The following is a 15935-nucleotide window of genomic DNA, read 5'->3' as shown; positions in this document are numbered from 1 at the left end:
TGAGTATACTGTCCTCTTTAGTGGCCTTGTCATTCTGTTACTACCATTCATAGCCATTCTGGCTTCCTATGCCCAGGTGCTTATTGTGGTGTACCAGATGAGCTCAGGTAAAGGGCAGACAAAAGCCATCTCCACGTGTTCCTCTCATCTGATTGTGGCAAGCCTATTCTATGGGGCTACTCTCTCCACCTATACAAGACCACACACCTTGCATTACCCTGAGGAAGATAAAGTGGTGGCGGTGTTTTACAGTATCATTACACCTCTTCTGAACCCATTTATCTACAGTCTGAGGAATAAGGAGGTCATGGGGGCCATGAGAAGAGTGCTGGGAAAATAGACATTTGTACAGAAAATATGACTTTATGAACCCTTTATAGTTTGAGACTGAACAACATGATTTGATTAGCCTACTGTCTAGAGAGAAGTAAGCTCAAAGAAATGTTTACAAAATAAATAAATGTAACAATGCCTTGGTTTCTACACTTCTCAGAAATAACTAAAGCTTTGTTATTGGAACTGGGTGGATTTGCCGTGTAAAAGCAAGAGAATGGTTGCCATTTTCAACTTTATCTTCTAAAGCAATAGATTTAATCCCTGTCAACACAATGCTCCCATGTCATAACAAATTTTTAGTACCTTTTTAATATTCTGAAATAAAATGCACATGAAATATAATTTACCATACAATACATAATATCAGGAAAATACATATGATGACCAAACTATAATATAGAGCAAAATGCATACATCCACTTATTTATTTATTTATTTATTCATTCATTCATTGAACAAGGGCTTTAATGCTTTAACTCTGTATGTGACACTGTTATAGGCACTGGTGAAATGGGATTAAACAAGAAAAAACTGACAAAAGTCTCTGCTCTCATGAAGTTTACATTTTATCGTGGGGAGAAAGACAGTATATAAAATTAACTGGTAAAGCGACCTTATATGAGTCGGAATCAACTCGACAGCACTGGGTTTGGGTAAATTTCAGAGTATACCAAAAAGTATTAATCACCATGAAGAAGAACTAAGTGGAAAATTGGAATCAGGAAAACAGAGGATATTTGCAATATTAAGTCAAATAGTCAGAGAAGGGAGAATCAAGAATATGACTTTTGTCAAAAACTAAAAGGAGTCGAGGAAGAGAGACAAGTGGATATTTGTGGATAAATGTTCTGGGAAGAGCAAAGAACAAGTGAGAACTCCCTGAGGTGGGGACATGCCCAGCGTAGTCACAAAAGATCAAGGAGTAAATTGGTGAGACACAGGAAATAGGTATATGTTTTGGGGCCGGGTCTTACAGTGTAAATTAGATCAACGTGAGGATTGTGGCTTTGAACCTAAAACAATGGGCTACCTTTGCAGAGTTGTGGTAGAGAATTGATGTGGGCAGAAGAAAGCCATTGCAGTAGTCCAGCTGTGACAAGATATTACCTTGGACCAAGGTGATATTAGTGGAGAGGCAAAGACTGGGCAGATTCAGGAGACTGGGAGAAAGCAGACATTTGAGTTTTGTGGACACATGGGATGTGAAATACTATGAAATAAGAAGCTTTCAGAATTGGGCTAAAACTTGAAATTAACAACTGGAAGTGTGGAACTGTCATCATTACAGCTTGAGGGAAACCACAGGTGGAGCATTTCATCATTCGTCATCTCTTATGCTACTTTCATGTTAATGCCTTAGGCCCACAATTACAATCATTATTCTGGCTTCTATCGCCATTAAATAGAAGCTCTTATTTCTCATCACCATTGAGTCGAAACTTTTAAATCAGAAAATAAGTTCTCTTTGATGTCTGGCTTCTTTTCCTAAACATGTTTAAAAGGTTCAACCATATTTTTGAGTGTCTCCATCATTTTTATTACAAAGCTGAATTCCATCATATGACTTAGAATAATTATTTCCATTCTGATGTCAGAAATGTTTGACTATAATGAATAAAACTACCATAAAGCTTCCTGTACAAGTGTTTTTTGAGAACACGTGAACTCAAATCTCTTGTACATATACCTAAATTGAAATTGCTTAGTCATAAATTAGGCACATGTTTAGCTCTAATTAAAAAAAAAAAAAAATTTTAGCGTTATCCAAAGTGGATTTAATCATTTATTTTCCAATCAGTAATATATGAAAACTTCTTAGAGTCTGAGTGTTGATAATAAATAATGCAGTGGGTTGCTAACTACTTGCTGCTAAATATAAAGTGGAATATAAACCATGAGAGCAAAATACAACCAGTGTGCCATCAGTGCATGAACAATGGTATTGGAAGAAAGTGTATATTTCTGTGAAATATTTTAGAGATTCACTGACAAGATTTTTTTGGATCCATTGTCAATAATTTTAATAATAATTATATGTAATGGCCTTTAGGAACACTCATTTCTGGTTCAAGACAAAATGTGTTTATTGGTCTATGAATGCCTTACTTCGGTCAGTTTGTTTATAATATAATGTATACCTGTAAGTTCACCACCCAACCCAACAACTAAAATAGTAAATTTATCTTTAGTGCTCCTCCAACTCTTGGCGAACCCATGTGTGTCAGAGTAGAACTGTTCTTGGTAGGGTTTTCAACGGCTTATTTTTCTAATGTGGATCACCAATCCGTTCTCCTGAGGTGCCTCTGGGTAGACTCGAACCACCAAGCTTTCAGTTAGCAGTGACTATGTTAACTGTTCGCACCATCCAGGGACTCTTCATATCCTCCTATACCTCTGGGTAGACTCGAACCACCAAGGTTTCAGTTAGCAGTGACTATGTTAACTGCTCGCACCATCCAGGGACTCCTCATATCCTCCTATACCTCCACCATCATTCTGAATTTTTGGTTTTTTAATTCTCTTGCTATAATTATAATATAGAATTCATAGGGTATTAGAAAATATTTTTAGATGCTGTAGAACTTAATAAAGGGGCCTTAAGTTGTAGATAATCTTTTTGAAAATTGTTTTTTCGGTTGACATTACTAACGCTGCAGGTTGAATGAAATGACAGCCCATTCTATTTTATTATTGAATGGCATTCTATTTTAAGACTATACTACACGTTTATCCATTTTTTGTTGTTGGTGTTGTTGCTGATAGATGCTTGTTTTATTTCTAGTTGTCTACTATTATATACAATGCACTTATAAACATTGTTGCATTTGTCTCCTGTTTCCCATAAACAAGAGTTTGTATTTTGTATACATCTATGAATGGAATTGGTGGTGAAATTACTTAAGTGTGTAAACCATTTGTGTTTTACATAAAGTTTGAAATTCTAATTTATACTTACTATCAAAAACAAAAATAATAAATCCATATTTTAATAAATGTACATTCAAATTTAATGAATTTTAACATATTTAAATATTTTTCACACAGATTGCATGAAAGTTCACATCTGCAGACCACATCAGTCAGTGAAGTATATGGTTGCATGTCCAGTTGCTAGCTTCAAGTTTCAGGTAATCTCCACCCCAGCCTCCTGATCTTGGCCTTAGAGTTTTATACATCCTTGATCTTTTATTATTGTAATTAATTTTTGTAGTATTTTTGACCATTTTCATGCTTTTGAGTTCCAATAGAGCCTAAACCTGACTAAACACGATGCCTAAACTTCAATAGCTATAGCTAACAAACTTTTTTTTAAGTAAATAGCAATTTGAAGGATGATTTGTGTAAGTTATACAGAATAAAGAAATCCATATACAGTACATTCACAACTAATCAGATAGATATCGCAAATTGAACAAACTTATATGAAAGTAGTAACATATTATTAGCACTTGAGAAGATTCCTCATGCCTCCCCCTAACTGCTACCCATACTTACTTGTAATGAAACAATTATATTTAAGTGCATTATCCATGAATTATACTGAACAATGAAAAAATAGATCATTTCAATTATTACATAAATTCAATATAATCCCCATTAGAATCCCATCAGTGTGTGCATGTGTGTGTGTTTAATTTACAAGTTGACTATAGAATTTATATAAAATGATGCAAAAAACAGTAATAGCTCAAAGGGAATTTTAAAAATAATAAAATGAGATGCATCATTCTATGTGATACTAAAAATTTGTACTGATATAATTATAGACCAATGGAAGAGAATACATAATTCAGATGCACACATATGTGTACAATGATGAGTCACATATGTCAGGTGCTTGTATGGGGAGTGATAAAAGGATACACATTTCAGTGAAAGTTGTTGGATCAATTGTATATCCGTGTATATTTTTAAAAAATGAGATGTGGATAATGTCAGTGAAAATGACCAAGTTGATAGCCTCAGATAGCTTCTGTGGAGGGCCTGTTCCTGCACAGAAACAACGACAAAGCAAAAAGTGTTAGAATCAACTTTTTTAGAAATTTAGAAAGTTTTAAAATATTTACAGCAACCAAGCAAATACTGAAATAAGAGAAAACCAGAAAACCAAACCCACTCCCATCAAGTCGATTGCGACTCATAGCGACCCTATAGGACAGAGTAGAGCTGCACTATAGAGTTTCCGAGGAGCGTCTGGTGGATTCGAACTGCTGACCTCTTGGTTAGCAGCCATAGCACTTAACCACTACGCCACCAGTGTTTCTGAAATAAGAGAAAGGCCACTTAAAAACATCAGGAGAGGGGATGTTACAGAAAACGGTGTGTTAAGAAGGTATAGGATTCATTCCCTCCACTGAAGCAATGAAAAAAAACAAAAACCAAACCCAATGCCATAGAGTCGACTCCCACTCATAGCGACCCTATAGAACAGAGTAGAACTGCCCCATAGAGTTTCCAAGAAGCGCCTGGAGGCTTCGAACTGCCGACCCTTTGGTTAGCAGCCGTAGCACTTAACCACTAGGCCACCAGGGTTTCCCTGAAGCAATGAATAAGTGGGAAAAAAACCTGACAGAATAAACATTAAGTGCTTCATGAGAAAAGATGCTGTTGAATTTTGATGAAAAATGGTGGCATTTTTGTTTATTCACCTACTATCCCCCATTCTCCACTTGGCAGCTGCCATGGAGACAGCAGCCCACATTCCTGGTGTGGCTTGCTGGTGCCAGGGTGTGGACAAGACAGATCTTTTTTCTAAAAATGTTGTTGTTGTTTATTTTGACCAATCTGGTAGTTCCAGAGATACTTGCTCTGAGATAGGCCTTGGCTTTACTCCTCTCAGACATGAGTGGCTACCAGGTGGTATCTGTCTGTGAAAAGCCTTAAAGACATATAATGCCATAACCAGCTTAGGTAAGGAATGGAGAACAGGGAAAGAAGCAGACAAACCTGATAGCCTGGAAAAGAAGAGGCTGACGAGGCAGATGCATGGGAGAATAAACTGTAGAGATACTGAATGTACTGAAGGATCAGAGATCCAATGTACATACCCAGGTTGAATGCATGCTCAGACAAGACCTGAGAGGACCCTAGGTTTGAGCCTCTGGCAGATCTTTGGGCTCTGCACAAACGGAGGTGTAGGCTAAGGCCCAATTGTAGGTGGCCTGGCTAAGCATTGAAAGAGTACCTAATTCAGAGTCAATCTTCAATGACCAGGAAAGTGTTTTTAGTTTTCTTTTTCTTCTCTTTTTGACTCCAAAAAAGGTCTCTATCAGGTCACTGGTTGACCACTAAAATAACTGAAGATAGACTTCAGTGACCACACATGGCAAAGAAAACAGTCTATGAAAAATAATAAATACATACAAACAAATAAATAGTTTGGAAATGTCACTAAACAGATGACCGCAGCCCTCAACAATAACAGCAAGCACTAGGTAGGCTGGAGAATCTGCTTTTCAGAGTTAACACATAAAATTCACAAAGCCCAGTGTTTGGTAAAAATACTAGGCATGCCAAGAAACAGGAAGTACAACCAATTCACAGGAAAAAAAAAAAAATCGGTGAAAGCAGTCCCTGAAGAACCAATGACATAGAATTGCTAGGCAAATCGTTTAAATCTACTGTGTTAAACGTGGTCAAAGACCTAAAGGAAAACAGGAGAATGTCTCAACGAATAGAGAATATCAATAATGACAAAGAAATTATAAAGAAGGCATCAAATAGAAATTAACATCAATCTTTCTCAAACTTTTCCAAAAACTAAAAGGAAGGAATAATTTGTAACTCAATCCATGATGCTATCAGCATCCTGATATTTAGCCAGACAAAGCCATCAGAAAAAAATATTGCATAGAAATATCTATGGAAATCCTCAACAAAATAGTAAAACTCCAATCCAGCAGCGTATTAAAAGGACCATATGCCATAACCCTGTGTGCTTTGTCCCACAAGTGCAGTATATATAAAAGTCAATCAGTGTAATGCAACACATTAATAGAACGTAGGGAGAGGGGGATGATCTATCAACTGATGCAGAAAAAAGCGTTTAACAAAAAAACACTCAAAAATCAGGAATAAAAGTGAACTTCCTATTGTGTGAGAGTCAAAAATGGCCTCTGTGTATTAGCCCCAAGTTATTTACTTCTTCAAGTAAGCTGAGGCGTATTATATGGAAAAAAAAAAAAAAAAAACTGGCATGAAACTCAAACTTGTACATGTCCAACTGATTTAAAAATAGCCCAAATAAGCAGATTTTTAGCCACTTAGGACCTGCCTGTTTTACATACCCTGCAAAACTGGACTCAACTTCTGCTAGTCCTAAAAAAAAAAAAGATAAATTCCTGTAGTTATAAAGATGCTGCTGCTTTTAGAGCTCTCTGACCCAGAGACTTATCGCCTGGCTGCAGGAGGATATCGCTTCTCACCCCTGGGAGCTTTCTTGCTCTCTTCTCCTTCTGATGCTACCTGTGACTCTAGCCTCTGGAAGACCTTCTGCTACAGGGACCACCCCCTTGCATGTGACTTTCAATGTGTTGGCCCCATTAAATAGCTTGTTGTGCAATACTGTCATATAGCTCTGAATTTCCTTCACCTCAGTACACTTCCTTAAAATGATAAAGGACAGTTGTGAAAAACCAACACTTAACATTATACTCAATGGTGAAAGACTGAAAGATTTTGCCATAAAATCAGGAACACGGCAAGGATATCTCTTTTCCCTACTTCTATTCAACACTGTGGTCTTTTTGTTTGCCTCTGTGAATGTGAAAACTGGACAATGAAAAAAGAAGGCAGGAGAAGTACTGATGCGTGGAAGTGTGGTGTTGGTGAAGAATATTGAATGTACCATGGATTAACAAAAGAACAAAAAAATCAGTCTTACAATAAAACAGTGAAATGTTCCTTAGGAATGAGGATGGCAAGACTTCATCTTACTTACTTTGGACACATTATCTGGAAAGACCGATCACTAGGAAAAGAAGTCCTGTTAGGTGAAGTAGAAGATCACAAAAATAAAGGAAAACCCTCAAAAAGATGGATTGACCCAATAACAACAACAATGGACTCAAATATACCAACAATCATTAGGATGGCATGGGACCAGGGAAAATTTCTTTCTCTTATATATTAGGTTACTTTGAGTAGAAGCCAACTAAATAGCAACTGCTCTCAACAACATTCAGCGCAAGACATCAACAACAACATAGCTACAGCTATATCTTCATATAAAACAAAAACACCACCAGTTGCAGTAGAATCAAACGCAAGTCACAGTGACCCGTTGGGTGTCGGAGTAGAACCGGGCTCCGTCAGTAGGCCGCACTGTGTGTCTGTACCATAATTTGTTTCCCATTCGTCTGTTGATGAGCATTTAGGTTGTTTACATCTTTGTGCTGTTGTGAATAGTGCTCCCATGAACATGGTATGCATATGTCTATTCCTGCGACTGCTCTTACTTCTCTTGGGTATATTCCTATGAGTGGGATTGCTGGATCTTATGGTATTTCTACTTCTAGCTTTTTAAGGAAGCACCAGATTGTTTTCCAAAGTGATTGTATCATTTTACATTCTCACCAGCAGTGCATGAGAGTCCAATCTCTCCACAACCTCTCCAACATTTTTATTTTGTGGTTTATGGATTGACCAAACCCATCACCATCAAGTCATTTCTGACTCATAGAGACCCTATAGGACAGAGTAGAACTGCCTTGTGGAGTTTCCAAGGAGCGCCTGGTGGATTCCAACTGCCGACCTTTTGGTTAACAGCATTTAACCACTACACCACCAGGGTTTCCTTTTTTTGGATTAGCGCCAGTGTTATTGGGGTGATAAGACATCTCTTTGTTGTTTTAATTTGCATTTCTCTGGTGGCTAATGATCATGAGCATTTCCTCATGTGTACATTAGCCACCTGAATATCTTTTTTGGTGCAGTGTCTGTTCATATGCTTTGCCCATTTTTAATTTTTTTATTTGTCTTTTTGTAGTTGAGGTGTTGCTGTACTTTGTAGATTTTAATGATTAGACCCTTCCCAGATATGTCATAGTTAAAAATTTCTTCCCAATCTGTGGGTTCTGTTTTTACTCTTTTCATGAGCATAACTGACTTTTAGCAGACCCCAGTTATCTAGTTTCTGATGTTTCTGCATTGTTGGTTATGGTTTGTATTCTGTTTATGTCGTGTATCAGGCCTCCTAGCATTGTCCCTATTTTTTCTTCCGTGATCTTTATCATTTTAGGTTTTATATTTAGGTCTTTGATCATTTTAAGTTAGTTTCTGGGCATGATGTGAGGTATGGGTCCTGTTTCATTTTTTTGCAGACAGATATCCAGTTACGCCAGCACCACTTGTTAAAAAGACTGTCTTTTCCCCCATTTAATGGACTTTGGGCCTTTGTCAACTATCAGCTGCTCATAGGTGCATGGATTTACGTCTGGGTTCTCAATTTTGTTATATTGGTCTATGTGTCTGTTGTACCAGTACCAGGCTGTTTTGACTATCATGGTGGTATAACAGGTTCTAACATCAGGTAGTGTGAGGCCTCCCACTTTGTTCTTCTTCAGTAATTCTTTACTTATTTGGGGCTTCTTCCTTTTCCATATGAAGTTTGTGATTTGTTTCTCCAACATGCTAAAAGTTGTCATTGGAATTTGGATTGAGATTGCATTGTATCTGTAGATCACTTTGGGAAGAACTGACATTTTCATAATGTTGAGTCTTCCTGTCTATCAGCATGGTATGTTTTTCCACTTATTTAGGTCTCTTTTGATTTCTTGTAATAGTGTCTTGTAGTTTTCTTTGTGTAGGTTTTTTACATCTCTGTGTTTAAATTTATTCCTAAATACTTTATCTTCTTGGGGGCTATTATAATGGTATTGATTTGGTGATTTCCTCTTGGAAGTTCTCTCTTTTGGTGCAGAGGAATCTGACTGACTTATGTATGTTTATCTTATATCCTGATATTTTGCAAAATCTTCTATTTTAGTTGTAGTAGTTTTCTTGTGGATTTTGGGGGGTTTTCCATGTATAAAACCATATCATCTGCAAATAGGGATACTTTTACTTCTTCGTTACCAATTTGGATGCACTTTATTTCTTTTTCTTGCCTTATTGATCTGGCTAGGGCCTCCAGTACAATGTTGAATATGAGTGGTGATAAAGGGAATCCATGTCTGGTTCCCCTTCTCAAGGGGAATGCTTTAAGACTCTTCATTTAGGATGATGTTGGTTGTTGGCTTTGTATAAATGGCCTTTATTATGTCCAGGAATTTTCCTTCTATTCCTATTTCACTGAGAGTTTTTATCAAGAATGGGTTTTGGACTTTTTAAAATACCTTTTCTGCATCAGTTGATAAGATCATGTGGTTCTTGTCTTTTGTTTTATTTATGTGATGGATTACATTATTGTTTTTCTAATGTGGAACCATCCCTGCATACCTGGTATGAATCCCACGTGGTCATGGTGAATTATTTTTTGATATGTTGTTGAATTCTATTGGCTAGAATTTTGTTGAGGATTTTTGGGTCTATATTCATGAGGGATATTGGTCTGTAATTTTCTTTTTTTTGTGGATCTTTACCTGACTTTTCTATCATGGTTATGCTGGCTTCATAGAATGAGTTTGCAAGTATTTCATCCTTTTCTATGCGTGAAATGCCTTTGGTAGTAATGGTGTTAACTCTTCCCTGAAAGTTTGGTAGAATTCTCCAGTGAAGCCGTCTGGGCCAGGGCTTTTTTGTTGGTGGTGGTTTTTATTTTTTTAATTATCTCTTCAATCTCTTCTTTTGTTGTGGGTTTATTTAATTTTTCTACCTCAATTTGTGTTAGTTTAGGTAAGTAGTGTGTTCCTAGAAATTTGTCCATTTCTTCTAGATTTTCAAATTTGTTAGAGTACAATTTTTCATAGTATTCTGTTATGATCCTTTTTATTTCCATTGGGTCTGTTGTGATATCACCCATTCCATTTCTCATTTAGGTTATTTGCTTCCTCTCCTGTTTTTTCTTTTGTCAATTTGACCAATGGTTTATTGATTCTGTTGATCTTTTCAAAAAACCGTCTTTTAGTATTGTCTACTCTATCAATTGTTTTCCTATTCTCTATCTCATTCATTTCTGCTCTAACCTTTATTATTTCCTTTCTTCTGGTGCCTGAGGGCTACTTTTGTTTCTCTCTATTTGTTCAAGTTGTAGGGTTAATGTTTTGATTTTGGCACTTTCTTCTTTTTGAATGTGTGCATTTATTGTTGTAAATTGACCTCTAAGCTTTTGCTGTTTTCCAAAGGTTCTGGTAAGACATGTTTTCATTCTTCATTTAATTCTATGAATTTATTTTTTCCATCCTTGATTTCTTCTATAATCCAGTAGTTTTTAAGCAAGGTGTTGTTCTGTTTCCACGTATTTGATTTTTTTTCCTTGCTGTTTCTGTTATTGATTTCTAATTTTATGTCATTATAATCAGAGGATACTCTTTCTTAAAGTCAGCTGATTAACAATTTTAATTCCATGTACAATCTTAATTCTCCTTTGCCATGTAACTTAACATATTCACAGATTCCAGGGATTGAGACAAGGACACCTTTGGAGAATCTTTTTCCTATCTTCCGTATTGATATTTTGTAAAACCATGTCTGTTCAACAGGCAGACATCAAGGCCAGCTCCTGGCAATACAAAAACCTAATTGATAGTGCCAGGTCAGCTCCCAGATGTCAAAAAATATTGTACTTCTTCTTCTAGGATATTTGTACTCAGTTCTCTTCCCTTTGAGTTAATTCATCTCACTGTACTACTATGACTTTTTGTTTAACTGTATCTGTTTACAAACTTCAATAAAATTAAAAATATCTCTACTACAGTAAAAAATGTATTAAAATAATTAATTAAACAAGTACAAATTTGCAATGACTATAGTGGCTATTGTGCCAGTCTGCCTCAACAAAGGTCTCCCTTACCCTCTCTGGCCCGGTATTTCCCCAAGCATGAGGTCCTGCATTAGATTGATCCCTCCTAATGGTTTGTCCAAAGGAAGTGAGTCAGACAATGTTCTGTTGTGATCCGTAAGTTTTACATTGGCTAATTATTGGAAATAGACCACCAGACCATTTTCCTAGTCTAATCTTTTTAAGGTTTTAACCTTGGGCAGTAACTTAACTTTACTAAGATCCAGTTTCATCAAAAGTCAGTGGGAGCTAAAAATAACATTATCTTCATGAATCTCCTTCGATGAAATCATGCAAATAGACTGTTAGGAACGATATAGCTCACTCAGTAATTTCTCAATAAATATATTTTTTATAATTTTTATTGTGCTTTAAGTGAAAGTTTACAAATCAAATCAGTCTCTCACACAAAAACTTATATACACCTTGCTACATACTCCCAATTGCTATCCCCCTAATGAGACAGCCTGCTCTCTCCCTACACTCTCTCTTTTCGTGTCCATTTCACCAGCTTCTAATCCCCTCCACCCTCTCATTTCCCATCCAGGCAGGAGATGCCAACATAGTCTTAAGTGTCCACCCGATCCAAGAAGCTCACTCCTCACCAGCATCCCTCTCCAACCTATTTTCCAGTCCAATCCATGTCTGAAGAGTTGGTTTCAGGAAAGGTTCCTGTCCTGGGCCAACAGAAGGTCTGGGGGCCATGACCACCAGGGTCCTTCTAATCTCAGTCAGACCATGAAGTCTGGTCTTTCTATGAGAATTTGGGGTCTGCATCCCACTGCTCTCCTGCTCCCTCAGGGGTTCTCTGTTGTATTCCCCGTCAGGGCAGTCATCGGTGGTAGCCGAGCACCATCTAGTTCTTCTGGTCTCAGGATGATGTAGTCACTGGTTCATGTGGCCCTTTCTGTCTCTTGGGCTCGTAATCACCTTGTGTCCTTGGTGTTCTTCATTCTCCTTTGATCCAGGTGGGTTGAGACCAATCGATGCATCTTAGATGGCTGTTTGCTAGCGTTTAAGACCCCAGATGCCACTCTTCGAAGTGGGATACAGAATGTTTTCTTAATAGATTTTATTGTACCAATTGACTTAGATGTCTCCTGAAACCATGGTCCCCAGACCCCTGCCCCTGCTACGCTGGCCTTTGAAGTATTCAGTTTATTCAGGAAACTTCTTTGCTTTTGGTTTAGTCCAATTGTGCTGACCTCCCCTGTATTGTGAGCTGTCTTTCCCTTCACCTAAAATAGTTCCTATTACTATCTAAACCCCTTTCCCGCCCTCCCTCGCTCCCCCCTCTGGTAATGACAAAAGAATGTTTTCTTCTCAGTTTAAACTATTTCTCAAGTTCTTAGGGCGCCTTGGTTGCTTCCATCTTTTTGCTATTGTAAACAGTGCTGCATAAACATGGGTGTGCATATACCTGTTTGTGTAAAGGCTCTTATTCTTCTAGGATATATTCCAAGGAATGGGATTGCTGGATCCTATGGTGGTTCTATTTCTAGATTTTTAAGGAAGACCCAAATTGATTTCCAAAGTGCTTGTACCATTTTACATTCCCACCAGCAGTGTGTAAGTGTTCCAATCTCTCCACAGCCTCTCCAACATTTACTATTTTGTGTTTTTTGGATTAACGCCAGCCTTGTTGGAATGAGATGAAGTCTCATTGTAGTTTCAGTCTGCATTTCTTTAATGGCTGATAATCGTGAACATTTCCTCATGTATCTGTTAGCTACCTGAATGTCTTCTTTAGTGATGTGTCTATTCATATCTTTTGCCCATTTTTAAATTGGGTTATTTGTCTTTCTGTAGTTGAGTTTTTGCAGTATCATGTAGATTTTAGAGATCAGGCGCTGATTGGAAATGTCATAGTTGAAAACTTTTTCCCATTCTGTAAGTAGTCTTTTTACTCTTTTGGTGAAGTCTTTGGATGAGCATAGGTTTTTGATTTTTAGCAGCTCCCAGTTATCTAGTTTTTGTTTTGTATTTTTAATAATGTTTTCTATACTATTTATGCCATGTATTAGGGCTCCGAACAGTGTCCCTATTTTTTCTTCCATGATCTTTACCTTTTTTTTAGATTTTATATTTAGGTGTTTGATACATTTTGAGCTCATTTTTTTGCATGGAGTGAGGTATGGGTCTTGTTTCACTTTTTTGCAGATGGATATCCAGTTATGCCAGCACTATTTGTTAAAAAAAACTGTCTTCTTCCCCCATTTAACTGTTTTGGGGCCTTTGTCAAAAATCAACTGCTCATATGTGGATGGATTTATATCTGGATTCTCAATTCTGTTCCATTGGTCCATGTATCAGTTGTTGTCCCAGTACCAGGCTGTTTTGACTACTGTGGTGGTATAGTAGGTTCTAAAATCAGGGAAAGTAAGGCCTCCCACTTTGTTTTTATTTTTTAGTAATACCTTATTTATCTGGGGCTTCTTTCCCTTCCATTTGAAGTTGGTGATTTGTTTCTCCATCTCATCAAGAATGCCGTTGGGATTTGGACTGGAATTGCATTAAATGTATAGATCCCTTTTGGCAGAATAGACATTTTTATAATGTTAAGTCTTCCTATCGATGAGCAAGGTATGTTTTTCCACTTATGTAAGTCTCTTTTGGTTTCTTGCAGAAGTGTTTTGCAGTTTTTTTGTGTAAGTCTTTTACATCTTTGGTAAGATTTATTCCTAATTATTTTATCTTCTTGGGGGCTACTGTAAATGGCATTGATTTGGTGATTTCCTCTTCAATGTTCTTTTTGTTCGTGTAGAGGAATCCAACTGATTTTTGTATGCTTGTCTCGTATCCTGATACTCTGCTGAACTCTTCTATTAGTTTCAGTAGTTTTCTGAAGGATTCCTTAGGGTTTTCTGTGTATAAGATCATGTCACCTGCAAATGGAGATACTTTTACTTCTTCCTTGCCAATCTAGATGCCCTTTATTTCTTTATCTAGCCTAATTTCTCTGGCTAGGACCTCCAACACAATGTTGAGTAAGAGCGGTGATAAAGGGCATCCTTGTCTGGTTCCCAGTCTCAGTGGGAATGCTTTCAGGCTCTCTCCATTTAGGGTGATGTTTGCTGTTGGCTTTATACAAATGCCCTTTATTATGTTGAGAAATTTTCCTTCTATTCCTGTTTTGCTCAAGTTTTTATCATGAATAGGTGTTGGACTTTGTCAAATGCCTTTTCTGCATCAATTGATAAAATCATGTGATTCTTTTGTTTTATTTATGTCATGGATTACATTAATTGTTTTTCTAATGTTGAACTATCCCTGCATACCTGGTATGAATCCCACTTGGTCATGGTGAATTATTTTTTTGATATGTTGTTGAATTCTATTGGCGAGAATTTTGTTGAGGATTTTTATATCTAAGTTCCTGAGGGATATAGGTCTATAATTTTCTTTTCTTGTGGTGTCTTTACGTGGTTTTGGTATGAGGGATACGGTGGCTTCATAGAATGAGTTTGGTAGTATTCTGTCCTTTCTATGCTCTGAAGTACCTTTAGTAGTAGTGGTGTTAACTCTTCTCTGAATGTTTGGTAGAACTCTGCAGTGAAGCTGTCCGGACCAGGGCTTTTTTGGGGTGGGGGTGGGGGGTTGATTGCCTTTTCCATCTCTTCTTTTGTTATGGGTCTATTTAGCTGTTCTACCTCTTTTTGTGTTAGTTTAGGTAGGCAGTGTGTTTCTAGGAATTCACCCATTTCTTCTAGGTTTTCACATTTGTCGGAGTACAATTTTTCACAGAAATCTGATATGATTCTTTTAATTTTAGTTGGGTATGTTGTAATATCGCCCATCTCATTTCTTATTCAGGTTATTTGGTTCCTCTCCTGTTTTTCTTTTGTCAGTTTTGCCAGTGGTTTATCAATTTTGTTAGTTTTTTCAAAAAAAAACAGCTTTTGGTCTTGTTAATTCTTTTCATTGTTTTCTATTTCTTTTAGTTCAGCTCTAATTTTTAGTATTTTTTTTTTTTCTGGTGCCTGTGAGTTTCTTTTGTTGCTTTCTTTCTATTTGTTCAAGTTGTGGGGATAATTCTTTGATTTTGGCCCCTTCTTCGTTTTGGATGTGTGCATTTATTGATATAAATTGACTTCTGAGCATTTATTTCACTGTATCCCAGCGCTTTTACAGGAAGTGTTTTCATTCTCATTGGAATTTCTTTGTTCCATCCTTAATGCCTTCTATAATCCAGTCTTTTGTTTTGTTCAGTTTCCAAGTGTCTGGTTTCTTTTCCCTGCTTTTCCTGTTATTGATTTCCACCTTCATGCCCTTATGGTCAGAGAAGATGCTTTGTAATATTTGAATGTTTTGGATTCTGCTAAGGCTTACTTTATGCCGTAATATGTGGTCTTCTAGAGAATGTCCATGTGCACTAGAAAAGAAAGTATACTTGGCTGCTGTCGGGCGGAGTGTTCTGTATATGTCTATGAGGTCAAGTTGGTTGATTGTGGCATTTAGGTCTTTCGTATCTTTATTGAGCTTCTTTCTGGATGTCCTGTCCTTCACCAAAAGTGGTGTGTTGAAGTCTCCTACTATTATTGTTTTGTCAGAAATTAATAACTCAATAAATATTAACTGTCCTGATTTTTGTTATTGATTTTAATATTATTATTTTCTCTTTTAATTAATTTATTCAGGGTTACCAGAATTTGACTTATAT

The sequence above is a fragment of the Loxodonta africana genome, assembly GCF_030014295.1.
Source record: "Loxodonta africana isolate mLoxAfr1 chromosome 14 unlocalized genomic scaffold, mLoxAfr1.hap2 SUPER_14_unloc_1, whole genome shotgun sequence".
Classification (NCBI taxonomy): Eukaryota; Metazoa; Chordata; class Mammalia; order Proboscidea; family Elephantidae; genus Loxodonta; species Loxodonta africana.
This window is presented reverse-complemented; position numbering follows the sequence as displayed.